The following is a 14,987-nucleotide window of genomic DNA, read 5'->3' on the forward strand; positions in this document are numbered from 1 at the left end:
CGCGGGCCTCTATCTGGACAGTTCCACATTTCTGTCCTTGCACACCTGCTATTGAGTCTTTATCTTTTCAAGTCCACATCTTTCTAGGCCCACGCCTCTCCCGTGCCTATCTTTTACTGGCGGCCCTTTTCCAATGGTCTTCACAGATCCCTACGTACTCGCCCCTACTCGATCTCCATCTACTAGATCAGTATTTCCCACTCTTCCCCATAGCTCCCTAGCTCTACATCTCTCTGCGTTTGTGCACACCCCCTAGCCATTAATATCTCCTAACTCGACACATAACCCTTGGTTTTCCTCGTGCCGAGAACAAGTGCGCTCTTAAGAACGGCGTAGCTCAAAAAGCCACCCTTCATTGAACAGGCGGATGCTGCCATCTGCTGCTTGAAATTGGAACGGACCGGCATGTAGAAGAGAGCGTGCAGAAAGAGAGGGGGGAGCGAGAAATACCCACACTCGGTGCAGATCCTGCAGTCCGTTGCTTTTCCTAAACAGACGGACGGAGCCGTGTGCTGTCAAGAGCAGGAACCTGCTGCTGCATGGGGGTGCGAGGTGAGTGCCAAGGGTTAACGGCCAAAGGGAGTAATTGCCGGCTGGGAGCACAGCCCCAGCTGAGCAACAGGGAGAAAGAGGGGAACTGGCAGAGAAGGGCGGATGGAGAAGGCCTCCCTGCAACCCATTGCCGGTTGCAAGAAGAGATGATTGGGGAATCGCCGTAGGGTACCGCGACCATTAGACCACGCACAGTAGCGGTGAGAATACTGGTGAGAAGGCTAAGCTGCAAAAATAGGGAGCAAACCGCGAGGCAGGAGGAAATACTGCTGCAGAGCTGTGCCTTTCTATACTACCGGGTGTAGAATGGCTGTGGCATTGCTATTAAACACTATAGTGCAGTATTCCTATGGTATTGCCATCAGTGCGGTGCACATCAATGAGCTCTTTCTGTAGAAGTGTGCGCTTGGCAAACCCCGGCGCGGCAATACCCATGAAAATGCCGTCAATGTAGAACACTTAGTGCAGCATTTCTGTAGAACTGATGTGAGCTTGGCACTCTCTATTACAATATTTCTGTAGTAATACTATTGATTTTGGCCAGTAGCGGGGTGTGTCATACAGGTGACTCGGGTCCCTACAGTGCAGTGTTCCCATGTAGCTACTGTGGATTTGGAACTCTGTACTGCAGAGTACCCACGGCAGTAAACCCGTGGTGATTGTGGGCACTTGGCGCACTGTAGTTCCTGTAATGGTGATCGGAATGTGGCCTACTACAGCGAAGTGCTCCTATTAAAATTCAAGTGTGGCCCACTCGAGAGCAGCATTCCCATGCCAATTGTAGAATTTGGCGCAGTGAAACGTCTCTATAGACAGTAACACTGGCTCACTCAAGTGCAATATACTTATGGTGGTTTCATCCATTTGGCACAGAGTAGGACAGTATTCGTGTGGCAATGTATACTGTACGTTTGGAAATCTATAATGCAGTATACCATGCAATACTTTATATTACCTCGGTGATTGGGTGATTTTGGCACACGGTACTGCAGCATTCTTTTGATAATATTGTGGCCTGCTACTGTGAAGTACCACTATAGAAATGCGAATGTAGCACACAGCATTGCAGTTTGGCAAGCAATAGTGCAGTGTTTCTGTAGAAACATTGTAACATTGGCATTAGCGAGTGCAGGCTTCATGTGGTCATGCTATCTTGGTTCACAAGAGGATAGTACTAGTGTGGCAGTTATGTAGATATGGCACACTGTGGTGCAGAATCCGCAAGGTGTAGTGCTGGGGCTTTCATAGAAGATAGTGCTGTATTTTATGGTCGTGCTATGACTTTTGCTCACTGCATTCCTGGTGTAATGTCTGGATTTGGCATAAACTGTGTTGTACTTTGTTAATCGTTGTGTGTTGTCAGGAGGTAGTGCACTCTAGTCATACTGCAGCATTTCTGTCTGAGTGCTCTGCATTTGGTACACTATAATGCAGTATTTCAAAGGTAATATTTCAGAATTGCCATAAACTGGTGAAGTGTATATCTTTTGCTATATCTACATATATGTATATATTCACTGAAAAAAAAAACAAAGGTTACTGGAACGTTTTAGTAAGGTTCAGATTTTACACACACAAAACCATAGAAATTCAGCAGTAATGGTTATAGTTATTCAAAGTAACTATATCTCATGTCCTAGAGTAACTATAACTCGTGCCCAAACCATGCACAATTTTCTCATCAATAATTTCATTGCGAATGTTGCAGTGATATTGTCAATGATGTCATAGAAGATGTCATGAGTGATGTAATATGTGAAGTAATTAGTAGTGCATGGCGAGGGCGTGAGTTGGTGTGTGAGTGGCTGTATGGGTGTGTGAGTGGGGATGTGAGTGGTTGTGTAGGTGTGTCGGTGTGTGAGTGTGTGCAGTAGGTGTGTGAGTGCATGAGTGGGTGTGTAGGTGGTTTTGTTAGTCTGTGAGTGGGAATGTGAGTGGGTGTGTGAGTGGCTTTATGGGTGCGTAAATAGATGTGTGAGTGTGTGACTGGCTAAGTGAGTGGGTATGGGGGTCTGTGATTGGAGTATGAGTAGTTTTGTGGGTCTGTTAGTGGGTGTGTGAGTAGCTGTATAGGTGTGTGAGTGGGTATGTGAGTGGTTGTGTGGTTGTGTACGTGGGTGTGTGAGTGAATGTGTGACTAGATGTTTGGTTCAGTGAGTGAGTGTATGTGTTTTTTTTTAATTGGGGTGTGGATCTGCGGATCCACTATGGAGCTCAAAGGGAGTCACGCAGATCCTTGGGTGCTCACAATAATGTTTTTTGAACAATTTCTTGCCAATGGCAATCGCTCATAGACCCTTCCATCAGCCCCATGTGGTCTAGTTACCTCTACCCTGACGGCTTTTATCACTTTTGAATGTTATCTCCCCTGAAGCCCCACCCCCAGAGACCTGAGTTCCGATGCACACAATGGCAGCTTCAACCTTCCTCTTAGGTTGCGGCCAGCCAATCACAGCACTACTGTTGGCGCCTGGATCCGCTGTGGTGGATCCACATCTGTAGATATACATAAATCTGTTTACTTTAATAATTCCAAAACTACTGAACAGTTTTACACCAAATTAAAGAAAGTACTCTTTCTGAACCAAGATCTAGCTTCCTGCCAAATTTGGTGTAATTCTGTTCAGCAGTTCGGGATGTAGATGTGTCTAAAATCCCTATGGGAAATTATATGGGGAAAGACATTTCGGGACTACTTTTTCCCGGCCCCCACTTGATGGATCACCCCAAAACTTTCCAGACAGCAGCTGATGTGACTGGCAAACAAGGGGTGAGATTTATAGTTACCTTAGGGCACAAGTTATAGTTTCTTGAGATAAGTATAACTATAACTACTGCATTTCTATAGTTTTGTGTGTGTATATTCTATATTTATGTTAAGAAGCGATAATCTGTGGCCTGAAGTTACATTCCGGCACAAGTTATAGTTTCTTCAGATAAGTATAACTATAGGTATAACTATAACTGCTGATTTCTATGGTTTTGTATGGGTAAAATGTAAACCTAACTATAGCGTCCCTGTAACCTTTGTTTTTTGCAATGAATTTCTATGTTTTTTTGAACATATGTTAATATTTGTGTCAGGTTGCGGCAAGCCAATCAGGGCCTTGCTTTCCCTCAGGCTCCTAGGAGGATCCTCGAATCCACAGGTCCGCCTGAAAAAAAGGCATTTTTTTGCCCATGAGGCGTCCTAAGGGACCCCTGAGTGTCCTATGGGGTCAGGATGCCTTCATCCTGCCCCCTTATATGTTTTTACACAGTCCCCCCCCCCAGTCAATGCGAGAAACAAAATGGCGGCCGCAACCTTTCTGTCTAGTTGCGGTCAGCCAAACAGGGCCTTGCTTATCCTTCCAATCTGCGGAGGATCTAAGGAACATCCGTGAGGCTATATATACAAATTTGATTTTCATTAAATAACTAGAAAACTACTGAACAGATTTACACCAAATTACAAAAAGGCCTCTTTATAGACCAAGAGCTACCTTTCTGCCAAATTTGGAGTAATTTCCCCTTTTTCCCAGCCCTCAATTGACAGATCACCGGAAACTTTCTACACAGCAGCTTACGTAAGCGTGAATGCTTTTGAGAAAATTTTGGGCGCCAAAGTTATGAAACACTTTTTCTATAGAAAATAGATTCTAACTATAACTCCCTAGTGGCGACCACCACTAGGTAACACATAATATATATATATAGATATATAGATATATATATATAGATATATAGATATATATATATAGATATATAGATATATAGATATATAGATATAGATATATAGATATATAGATATATAGATATAGATATATAGATATATAGATATATAGATATATATATATAGATATATATATATAGAGATATATATATATATATATATATATATATATATATATATATATATATATATATATATATTATGTGTTACCTAGTGGTGGTTGCCACTAGGGAGTTATAGTTAGAATCTATTTTCTATAGAAAAAGTGTTTCATAACTTTGGCGCCCAAAATGTTCTCAAAAGCATTCACGCTTTCGTAAGCTGCTGTGTAGAAAGTTTCCGGTGATCTGTCAATTGAGGGCTGGGAAAAAGGGGAAATTACTCCAAATTTGGCAGAAAGGTAGCTCTTGGTCTATAAAGAGGCCTTTTTGTAATTTGGTGTAAATCTGTTCAGTAGTTTTCTAGTTATTTAATGAAAATCAAATTTGTATATATAGCCTCACGGATGTTCCTTAGATCCTTAGATATATATATATATATATTTATATTTTTGTGTAAATAGATAGATAGATAGATAGATAGATAGATAGATAGATAGATAGATAGATAGATAGATAGATATGGCACATTCTATTTCCTTGTTTACAATATAACATTGTGGATTTGTCTTAGCATGGTGCATTATTTGTATGGTAATGCTGTACTTTTGGTACTTTGCAGATGTGACAAAATGGAAGTTTAGTGGTAGTGCACACTACAATGCATTAGTCATGCTGAGCCCTTGGCACACTACTGCACAGTATTTAAACAGCACTGCTGCTTGTATCCACAGGGCAGTATTCTAGGGCAGCATTCCTTCACTAACATTGTTAGTGTAGCACAATGTAGCATAATGTTCAATGTAGCATAGTGTTTCTATGATGGTGTGATACATGTTATGTCATATTATGTATTATATATTAGAGTACAGGATTAATGTTACTTTTGTGTATTACATTATTCTTTAAAATTGTTTATATGTGGCTGATATTAGAACTATATTCCTGTGGTATTTTCCGGTTTATATACTCACAAATAGGAGAGGAAGAAAATCTACATTCAAGCACATCCTCCAATGCAGTAAATTATATCACAAGAGGTGCTTGATCACACAGAATAAACTTAAAACAACCTTCTTAGGTATTAGTTGCAGTACTCTATGTAGAGCAGAGGTATCTAAAATATATTGGAGAAGACCACCCACAATGTATCCTGCCTTGTTTCATCATAGGCATACTCACCACACCAGATTAGGTGAATATCACTCTGGCAGACTCAGCCTTGTAGGGCGTTTTTATACAATTCTCATTCCATACTTAAGCAGGGATCCAGTACTAAAAATATCTAAGGGGAGTTTCCTTTATTAAGTGGTACCTTTGATATGGTTAAAATAATGTTTCGGGAGGATTTTTCATGAAGTACAATGGTTCTTCAATGCATTCTTGTTGCTGACAAGTTTCAACCAATTTATAAGCCAACACAGATCCACAGTCTTCTTCAGGGCCTAATCACTTCCTACCTAGCTACTGCATACATCCCATGCATAAACATGAGGCATAAGGCTCTCATACCTGTCTTGTGCTATACCATTGTTTTACACCAGCCAGAGATAAAAGCGTACTGAAAAGGAAGAAAAACGACCAGTCAACTAAATCAGTGATTTTAAACAGTCTGGTAGCAATAATGTGTGATGATGTGTTCTCCCATAATAAATTCTCAATATATTCATCCCCAAGCATGGAAACTGCAAATAGACAAGCTAAGTGTGGGCTTTGCGTGTTTCTGGTAACACTACAAGACACAAAGCCCATGCCAATCCAGCAAGCAAAAGAAAGAACTACTCACTCACACCTCTTGTTTTAATTACTTGCCCTATTCTGGAATGTTACGCAGCACAATGATCAGGGGCACCTCTCCTGTAGTCACACACTGTGTTTATAGGTGCAAATATTTATTAATAAAGCAAAGAGTTAATCCTTTTGTGTTTAATAGGCTTGGAAAAGGGAAGGACGTTTTGTGCCCTTTTTAGTCTGCATTGATAGGAGAGGGTACTCAACTATTAATGTTCAGAATACGTCCAGGACCCTGGTTTTTTTGAATGAGGTCCACAAAATTCCTTAAAAGACCATAGTGATGACAAGGGTAAAATGATTACTTATAAGATACTTTTATGCAAATAGAACCTATGTGGGTTATCTCTTTGGTATAATCGTGCAGCCATAATACCAAATCCCAACTATATCGCTATAAAATAGATTTTTAAAGTTCTCATTAATGCATGGAAATGCTCATGGACAACAAATATGGGAAGAGATATCAGATGCAGCCTTGTCTTAGTTTCCATTGTGTGGCCCTAATATCAAATGCCAAGCCGCGTACATTATGTAGTACACTTCATATGTTAGCTTGTCAACCAGCCATCTTTGGGAACCACCAAGCATCCCCTAGCTTTACTGCGACTTTGGGCAATATTAAAATGTATTTAATAGCAATATGGTGGGAATTTGGTTTAAGTTACTGAACAAAAAGGACGCGTAGCTATTTTAGCTATTATGTCAGCTAAGCATACAGGAGCTTGGATTACTAAATAAATCAACATTTCAGCAATATACCCCAACTACTACAGATTTAAATAAACCTAACTTACTCATCTATTATTCCATTATTATTTTGCTCATGAATGTCAGATCCATGGTTACACATGATATCACCCAATTTGGAATATTTTAATAGGGTAACATTAACATTCTGGTGGTAGGAGAAATGTAGCTCCATGAGCATTCCATGAGCATTCCATTATCATTGTAATTCATTTGGTACCAAGAGACTATCTCATTCTTCAGAAAAATGTACAACCATACAAGGGGCTGACTGACTGTCACAGCCAAAATTGAATTTAAATTGTGACAGTTTATGTTACACACTTTCAAAACTTTTAAAATGATCACTAGTAAACTTCCAGAGAGCAATCAAACGTCATTGATCTTAGCTAACATACACAGACCAGCATATGTGAATTCCAGCTTTGCTGACTAGCTAACCAGCTTGATTAACCTAGTTTGTATTAATATCAGCCATACTTTCATTATGAGCCATATTAATATTTTGACAGATTCAAACAATAATTAGGTTATGCTACTTTCAATTTAATCTGTAAGACTTAACTCCCGAACATACCCAAACACATAGTGAATTTAGTTCTGGCCAATGTGTACGTCTCTATTCTACATACAACATTTCAACAACAAATGTGAAGTGATCACTGGCTAATTTTCTGTCAGCTGAATCATTCAATGTATCAGTTCAAGATGAAAGGAGAGGTTACAGTTCTCCTTCTATTTAAACACAGGATGGGCATTAGGTTTGGAGCCCTACCTTGGCCAATAATAGTGCCAGTGGTTGTTTGTATGGAGTGTCTAGGCCCCTCACTCATCTAAGCAATGCAAGGTAGATATACTATATTCAATTATTATGGATAGGGCTGACAGTACCCCTTTCCAATACTTGAATAGTACAACACAGGACCACACCAGATGAAGAAACCCTGCCGCTGGAGCACTGCACCAGTTACAAGTGAAGTCTTCTCTCCGGCCAAATGTATTTAATTTTATCTAGGTGTAATATGCTCTTTGTAAGAATGTATGGTGGATAATGTTGCGCTTACTGCTGGAGGACACCATGCCTGTCTGAGTGCAGGTCAAACTCCACGTCTCATCGGAGATCTCATGTCCTAACTCCCCCTCCCAGTGGGAACATAAAGTCAGCCTACCTTTGAAACACTGTATATTATACTGATGAGCTTTTCAGTGGTAGTGGCATCTAAAAGACATTCTAGAGGTGGAAACATAGCCGGCTCTTACGGGAAGAAAGGGAGTGATGATTTTCAGCTGGTGCACAGGCGACATTATATAAACACGTCTTGTAGGAAGCAAGGCTGCTTGCTTGTATAATCGTTCAGTGTAAGGAAGACATTGTTTCTATGTAAATTGCCCATTTCTCTATGCCCAGAGCTTGAATTTGTGTCGTAGTGCTGGGTTCATGCTTAATTTGCAAAAGGGGCTAATAACTCAGAAGGAGTCTGGGGAGTATAGATAGTCTGGTCCCACTCAGTCTATCCCAAGCCCTGATCGTACATTCGTCCATCAATGTATTGCACTGAGATCTAATAAGTGGCTTTCCTGGAAAGAGGGATGTGGAACCAGGGGCTTAATATCAATTTCTACCACAAAATGTGGGAAAATGGTTGAGGGAGTTATTGTACCAAAATAGAGTGTAGTGTGCCTGTGCACAGAGATATTATAGCTCAAAGTCAGGGGCCTCAAATCCACTGAAGTGAAACAGCAGGGTAAGAGTCTCCCATCCAATCCTGGGCTGTCTACCTGCCCACACCAGTCTAATCATAAGGGATCTAAGGATCTTAAAAGGGCCTATTGAGAGGCAATCATATAACTTCAGGATTAGATAAAGCAGTTTAGGGAGGGTCACCATTTTCAAAAGTCTCACCCAATCTGCCACTGAAAGAAGGAGCAAGATGCAATGAAAGACTTGCTCACCAAGTTGATCAATAGTTGGACCATCATTTTCTATTAGAACCACATCTCTTTCTTTATGCACCCAGATCCCAAAGTATTTGAAAGAAGGGGAACTCAGGTGTAAACTGAGGTGTGTTAATTATAAGGGGAAATTTCTGGGATTTATTCTAATTGATATGTTTAGCGCCCTCCCCAGCCTGGGCACCAGTCAATGGCCACGCCATACACACAGAGCTGAATATTACACGTCTTTATCCTTCTGCTTGTGACTGTGGACTCAACGTTCTAAATCAGTCTTTCATTCCCTTCCACTCTAACAACTATGTCACACTTCTACAGATTCCATTCTGAGCCAAAAAGGTTCCATCATAAAACTCGCAAGACAATAAATCTTCCTCTCTGTTAAATAAAACATTTTTTTTTTTACAAAATCTGTATACACACATATATACGCATGTACAACTCCATCTCTTCAATCAACCTTCTTGGCGCTTTGATCAGTCGACCTGATCTGGTAACTGGATGCTGGGAGCTGTCATCCTCAGTGTCAGAGATTTCTGAAGTGGTAACAGCAGTCGCTGAGTTCTCATGTTCAGTCTTTCCTTCACCATCTTGATTGAAAACTGATTAATTAAAGGCCTAAACTGAGAAGAGTCTCTGGTAACAGATTTCCCAGGGCACTGGGCAGTCACCATGTGTCCCTTGGTAGACACCACGTGGAAAGGTTCAGCATCATATGGAGCATCAGATTTCCTTCTTCGCATCTATCTGTCACTAAATCTCCTTTCCTAAAAGTGATATTTTTTGCATGTCACTTCTTGTTCGCATAGGCTTTCATTTTCTGCTTGTTACCAAGTCCCTTGTATGAATCTAGTTATCACTTCTTTCTCTTTTGTTAGTCCATTGAGGAAACTTGGTTGTCATTGCTCTATCAAACATCAAAGTCGCAGGACTTTTACCTGTGGTGAACGATAAGCTCATAGGCTGGAATTTACAGTTGTCAAACTGAGCTTCTTGAGAGTTGCACCCTGTACTGCTTTTTTTTTAGCATACTCATAAAAAGCTCAACAAGTCTGTTGAACTGCATTCACAAAGGTGTACTCTTTTTATGCTTTATATTTAGATGCTCCAGGAATTCTTTGAATTCTCAACTGTTAAAAGGTGGGCCATTATCAGACTTCAAAATGATTGGAATGGCCTATGTTGCAAAAATGCCATCTAATCTCTCAGTGACTTGTTAACAAGTTGTGAAGAGAGATCTTCGACTAAGGGAAAATGTGAATATTCGTCTACAATCACCATCAACTGATGTTCATTATCAAGTGCACTTTTGAAAGTCAAAGGCTGTTCTCTCCCATACGTGATTAGGGAGTTCTGACATGTTCAGAATAAGTTGAGTCACATTTGTAGAAATGCAGTTGCAGAGATGACAGGCCTTGAGTTCTTTCTCAAAGAGCTCTTTTTTTGTGGCAACAATACCATAATGTCCTTTGTGAGCCACTTCAATTATTTTCTGTTGCACACTCTCCAGAATCAGGATTCTCAACCCTCACAGTATAACTCCTCCTTAGTTATGGACAGTTTATCTTTGACATTTCTGTTTTTCTATTCACACTCATTGGCAAGAGGTCAAGTTTGTCAGTTCCATGACTGATGTGTAAATATGTCTTTTAATTTTAGCATGTCACTATCATGGCTCGTGGCAGTAATAATCTGGGCAACTTTGTGGGCCAACTGCTTTGGGTATGGACAACCTTATAACCACAACACTAGGCACTTCTCCTTGAACCACTTCACTGAGTGCTGTGATACAATGACTTTCTTTAGTGGATTCAGTAAGTAATTTATTTCTTCTTTTCTAAACGTTAGCTTGCACTTCCTGACACCTAGCTGATCCCTGCCTTGCAGCGCTTCTGTTTGCAGCATTATTTGGCAAGTTATGATTATCTTTGACTGCGCTTTATAAGCATGGTGGTACACGCCTTCAGTGTTAATGCTTTGTATGATGTACAATTTTATCTTGCATGACAGCACAGTACATTTATGTATAGCCTGACTGTCAGGTTCTCAGCCAACGGTGTGTAGATTCTTTGCAATGCTGTCTTAAACTTCAACTGCTTTACAGCGACTGGAGCTGTGCTTTGACTGCCCATGCATGAAGGGCTGATTCTGTACTTCGACTACGATACACATGACACACACAAGGCTGCTCTCCCTTGCCATATGCCTGTGCCATGGCATAATTCCCCCTATATTTTAATTCTTTGGCTGATACTTCATTGTATTCTGTGATCTGAAGACAGAGTTGCTCTAAAGTAGCAGCATTGTCTGCATGGGACAAAGCACTCTGGATCTACCTGATATTTACCTCCAGGTATTTTGAGTGATTTCAGAGTGTGCAGAGCACTCCATGACATTTGCCCCTAACCATGACTTTAAAGGCTTCCCACACCATGCCCATGGAGTCCACCATACCCTCACTGAGTTTGAAGAACTCTTGTATCTCTATGAGCAGATCATCTGCAAAGACACTATCTAATAATGCCTCAGGGTTTAAGCACCAGTAGAAACTAGATTATGATGCTCCTGGGACCATCATGAATAAAAGTACCGGAACATGGTCTGATTGAGTGTGGGCTAAGTGCATGACTTCACACACCTAATGTACTGTATCCCTGGCTAGTAGCCCAATCAGGACTTCATTTAATATATAACATATGAGTGGTAGGTACCTTCTTAGCTTGGGGTAACCTATTTGTCCAAATGTCAAACAGGCTGTGATCTTGCATTATAGACACCATATGTCTGCAGACCTCTCACCCGCCACCAGATACCAACTGTGACCTATCTATGTGATCACTGAGAACACAATTGAAGTATCCACCCCTGTGGAGTCTGTGGATAGGACTCTACCCCACAGAATATTGAAAAACCTAGATCATAGCAGTTTGCAGGAGTGAGCCTGGAATGCTCAATCACCTCCCACAGTATCACAAAGTGACCCTGAGAGTCACAAAGAGAGCCATTTGACACAAACTGCTTCCCTCTTTTTATGAAAATGTCTTCTTTGCAGGCATAGGAGGAGTAGAGTGAGGTTACACAGTTAGAAGACCAGCACTTAGCAAAGGCCACTTGTGCCTGGAGCATGAGGTGAGCCTCCAGCAGGAGCACAATATTCACACTATCCCTATTGAGGTAGGTGAGGACCCGTCTAGATTTCCAAGGATTATTTAGATATCGTACATTCCATGTCAAGCATATCAGGGGATTGTCCCTAAGGTATCCCATCTCACCAATTATACTGAAACAATGTAGATGACTATACACCATATCCACCCAGGGGTATAGCCACCACCTTCTGTTCAAGCAACCAGTTGTGAAGTTCAGTGTCTGCAGTATAATAACAAGTACATCTGGAAATAGTTCCCATCCATCCTCCCACCCACTCTGATAGCCCAATCCCATCTGGAAAAAGCCACAGCCAACAGGGATATTGGCAAATGTGAATGAAAAAACGTGAAAGGAGCAAATAAACACGTACTCTTGTAAGGTTGTAACCCTGCTGGTTTGCCATGAGAGGCAGTAACTCTTCCCCAACCATAGACATAGGGTGTCTGGAACATCCAATCAATCAGTATTTGTAAAGCATGGCTTATCAAGGCACTGTGGTGGGCGTGCTGATCATTCGAAGAGCTAGGTCTTGAGATCCTTCCTGAATTGCTTCAGTGATGCAGCCTGTCTGAGGTTGAGAGGGTGTGTATTCTATGTCCAGGATGCAAGGTAGGATAAGGATCATCCTCCAGCTGTGCTTTACTTGATTCTAGGGATTGCGGCGATGGCGAGATGGGAGGATCAGAGTTGCCTGGCAGAGGTGTAGAATGTCAGGTGGTGGTTGAGGCAGTCTGGTCAGATGTCGTGATGTGCCTTCAAGGTTTGAGTCAAGAGCTTGAAGGTGATGCGTTTGTCGACTGGGAGCCAGTTGAGGTCTCTGAGGTGGGCGGACATGTGGCTGTTGCACGGGATGTCCAGGATGAGTTTGGATGCCGCGTTCTGGATTATCTGTAGTCTTGCCTGTAGCTTCTTTGTGATGCCGGTGTAAAGTGCGTTGCCATAGTCCAATTTGCTGCTGACCAGGGCGTGGGTGACTATCCTTCTAATCTCAGTGGGGGTCCACTTGAATATCTTTCGAAGGAGCCGCAAGGTGTGGAAGCAGGCAGATGACAAGGCGTTGACTTGACGGGTCATGGAGAGCATTGAGTCCAGGATGATACGTGTGTGGTTGTGGGGGGATGGCATTTCCTAGGGCGGCTGACTACCAAAAGTCATCCCAGGCGGAGGGGGTGGAGCCGAGTACGAGGATCTCTGTCTTGTCCAAGTTGAGCCTGAGGCTCCTGGCTTCTATCCAGGAGTCGATTGCTCTCATACCGTTCTGGAAGTTTCTCCTGGCTGTTGATGGGTCGTCGGTCAGGGAGAGGATCTGCTGGGTGTCGTCACGGAGGAGACAACTTTTACTCCATGCTGTCTGACGACATTAGCGAGCAGGGACATGTAGATGTTGAAGAGGGTCAGGCTTAGTGTGGATCCCTGGGTACTCTGCAGCATTTTTCTATGGGCGCTGAAGTGTACGGTGGGAGTGTGACACTCTGGGTTCTTCCGGAAGGATCAAATCCATTCCAGTGCCTTGCCACAGATGCCGGCGCCATGGAGTCTGGTGCAGAGGGTGAAGTGGGAGACGGTGGAGAGGTCGAAGAGGTAGAGGGCAGCCATGTCTCTGTGGTCTAGTATGGCACGGATGTCATCTGCGGCTGCGAGGAGGGCTGTCTCACTGTTGTGGTTGCTCCTGAATCCAGACTGTAAGGGGTCCAGAATGTGGTTTGATTCAAGAAACTCTGTCAGTTGCATGCTGATGGCCTTTTCTGTTACCTTGGCTAGGAAGAGGAGCAGCGAGATGGGTCTGCAGTTTTTCATCTTCCTTGGGTCGGCAGAGTGTTTCTTCAGCAGTGAGTTGATTTCTGTTAGTTTCCAATCAAATGGGAAGGTGGCGGTTTCAATGGAGCGGTTGATCGTCCGGCAGAGCTCTGGTACGATGGTGGTGCTGGCCAGCTTGAAGAAGTGATGTGGGCATGGGTCCGAGGGTGTCCCTGAATGGATGGGGTTCATGAGTTTCCGGGTGTCTTCTGTGGAGATGGGGGTCCAGAGGTTCAGGGTCTGCGGTGTGGGGTCCTTGGTGATGCTGGTGGGTGGTGGGAGCATGTTTTGTTTTTTGAATCCTTTGTATTTGTCATGGATTTCCTGGTGAAAAAAGGTGGCAAGGTTGTTGCAAAGGTCTTGAGAGGGGGTGTTGTCTGAGGTGTCTGATCTGGGATTCATGAATTTCTTGACTGTGGTGAATAGCTCCTTGCTGTGATGTGCATTGGTGCTGATACATGCTTGAATGGCGGCATTCTTGGAGGCTATGATGCGCTGGTGGTGCGTGGTGACTGCATCTTTGTAGGCTTTGCAATCTGCGGTTGCTTTGCTGTTCCTCCATTTTCGTTCCAGTCATCTGCAGTTGTGTTTGGATTCTTGGAGTTCTGTTGTGAACCAGTTCGGTTTCCTTCGGTGCTGGTTTCTGGCAGATTTTCTTATAGGAGCTATAGTGTTGGCACATTCTGTAATCATGTAGTGCAGGTTGCGTGCTGAGTCGTTTGTGTTTTTGGAGTCTGGTGGGGGGAGTGGCTGAGGGCATTGTTGAGCTGGGTTTCAGTGACTTTGCTGCTGTTTCTGCCTGCAGGGCGAGGGGCATGGTGGCGTTCAGTGGACTTCGTAAAAGGGAAGTGGACACATTGGTGGTCGGTCCAGTGGTGTTCCGAAATGTTCGAGATGGTGATGTTGTTTCCAGCTGAGAAGACCAGGTCGAGGGTGTGGCCTGCTAAATGGATGGCAAGATTGACAAGTTGCTTGAGACCGAGGTTGGTGAGACTGTCGAGGAAGGATGAGGTGTTGGGGTCATTGCAGTTTTCAAGTTGGAAGTTGAGCTTGCAGAGTAGGATGTAGTCAGTGGCTTTGCTGTACTGGGGCCATAGTCCGGGTGGTCTGTAGACAAGCGTACCACCAAGGGGTGGTCTAAATTTGGGAGTGTAGGTGTTCGGTGGTGGTTGGCTGGTTCGGCG

General features: G+C 42.8%; 1 protein-coding gene across 1 annotated transcript in view; it reads left to right on the forward strand.

The window, feature by feature from the left end:
- The first annotated feature begins 438 nt into the window (after positions 1-438).
- The window catches only part of LOC138283303 (regulator of G-protein signaling 19-like), a 155,967-nt gene continuing 141,418 nt past the window's right edge, over positions 439-14,987 (forward strand). Inside the window, exon 1 of the mRNA XM_069221319.1 lies at positions 439-552. The gene's annotated coding sequence lies outside the window, so the exon portion shown is untranslated. The remainder of the gene's footprint in view (positions 553-14,987) is intronic.

The sequence above is a fragment of the Pleurodeles waltl genome, chromosome 3_1 (genome assembly GCF_031143425.1).
Source record: "Pleurodeles waltl isolate 20211129_DDA chromosome 3_1, aPleWal1.hap1.20221129, whole genome shotgun sequence".
NCBI lineage: Eukaryota > Metazoa > Chordata > Amphibia > Caudata > Salamandridae > Pleurodeles > Pleurodeles waltl.